This window comes from Lissotriton helveticus, chromosome 8 (assembly GCF_964261635.1).
Source record: "Lissotriton helveticus chromosome 8, aLisHel1.1, whole genome shotgun sequence".
Classification (NCBI taxonomy): domain Eukaryota; kingdom Metazoa; phylum Chordata; class Amphibia; order Caudata; family Salamandridae; genus Lissotriton; species Lissotriton helveticus.
In genome coordinates this window covers 1,507,520,973-1,507,522,568 of record NC_136069.1, presented here as the reverse complement: position 1 = coordinate 1,507,522,568, position 1,596 = coordinate 1,507,520,973, and the positions used below count along the sequence as shown (strand labels likewise).

General features: G+C 41.0%; 1 long non-coding RNA gene across 1 annotated transcript; it reads right to left on the bottom strand.

The window, feature by feature from the left end:
• Positions 1-550: 550 nt before the first annotated feature.
• Positions 551-1,374, bottom strand: LOC144772032 (uncharacterized). The gene is made up of 3 exons (XR_013599604.1): positions 1,311-1,374; positions 1,073-1,146; positions 551-603 (listed from the first exon to the last, which is right to left on the bottom strand). It is a non-coding gene; the product is annotated as an uncharacterized LOC144772032 (long non-coding RNA).
• Between the last annotated feature and the right edge of the window lie 222 nt (positions 1,375-1,596).

Genomic DNA, 1,596 nt, shown 5'->3' with positions numbered 1-1,596 from the left:
TCTTGCTAAGTATGGTTACGTAGACCTAAGAACAAGGTTAGTCCACATAATAAGAGGATAGAAGAAAGAGAAGAAATCAGAAACGATGAACCCACTAGGTCTAAAGCACCTAGAGTGATTGGCAAAATGCCTAAAGCATGCAGTGCTTTTAGGGTCTGTGGTAGTGCGCTGTTACCCTTATTTGAGAAATATATATATATATAAGTATAGGGGTTACCTATGTTTTGAAGAGGCTGCATATATAAATGTTTACGATTCTTGCTGGACTTTTTTGGAGTGTGTGCTGAAAGTTAAGGTACAGAGAGTTTCTGTAGTTTTATGGGCCAAAGGGTGTTATATTAATAATGCTGGTTTAATTATTTGTCAATTACCTCAGAATGAGAGGCCCATGCCTCAAGATTTCCTTAATTTTTTGGAGCCACCCGGGGCGTTTTCTCAGGGCAGTGAGGTAGTTTCTGTACAGATGCAAAAAATGTAGGTGAACAATGGGCTGGAACCGTGCTTAACGTGAAATTATACTAAATTGTGATTGCATTACCTGTTAGGAAGTACACGATGTATTGTCAGTAAAACCTTAGGGAGCTTCGTTTAGGGCGCCATGATCTGTATAATAAGGTAGTCAAATATATAAAAAAACAGATTTTGAAGCACACCATGTTGATCTTAATTCATTTAAACTACTCTAGTGTGGAAAGACTAAACGATAGAAAATGCTTGTGATATTTAGCTAGTTTTCTACATTGGAAGCTAAGCGTTGTTTATAGCTGGCTCCGCTACCCAGTGAAACATTGTAGCTGACTTTCTACATCGGAGGCTGAGCGTTATTTATAGCTGACTCCGCTACGCAGTGAAACATTGTTGCATTAGCATAGAGATATGGCTGTAGCTTTTCGAGTAAGTGCAGCGTTTGATGAAAAAGGACACTTTCAGAAAAGGACAGAAGCTGAGCGCTCGTTAAAGAAATAACAGCTTCACATTCAAGCATTGTCTCATCATTTTAAGCTATAGCTTGTTAAATAAGTGAAACACTTTTGTGACATGCTAAATGGGGCTTACGGGCAGATTGTCGTACCTGATTAGTAACGTTGTGTTTCTTGCATGCAGCGCTTCCAAGGGTTCAGTTCTTCAATAGGTGGATGACCGTGTCTGAAGTTAAAAAGACATGTCGGTCAGAAATATGCACGGGCTGTTTAAGCAAGGCTTTATGTGCCGTCAGAGAGGGTGATTTGAAATTCGCCGGTGGTGCAGTTAAGAATGACGAGATACTTGCAACAGCAGTAACAGGCTAGAGCTGGGGGAGCGGTTCTTACCTTCTTCTAAACGAGCTACTGCCACGACCGGGGGTTCTGTGGAAAAAGTTCCGCTGTGAGGCTGGAACAGGCATGTGTGGCGATTTAAATATAATATCGCAACTAGAGCCAGGTGGAGAATCATAAACACTAAGATAAGACTAATGCTGTGTTGTTTGGCGAAACATAGTGGTAGGACTAAAGGTCAGATAGTATGCTCACTGGCAGCCATCTTATAGTGGAGAGAGAATATGTACGACGACTGAACTTGGGAGAATTATACAGTAAGGTACCAAATTGTGGCGGA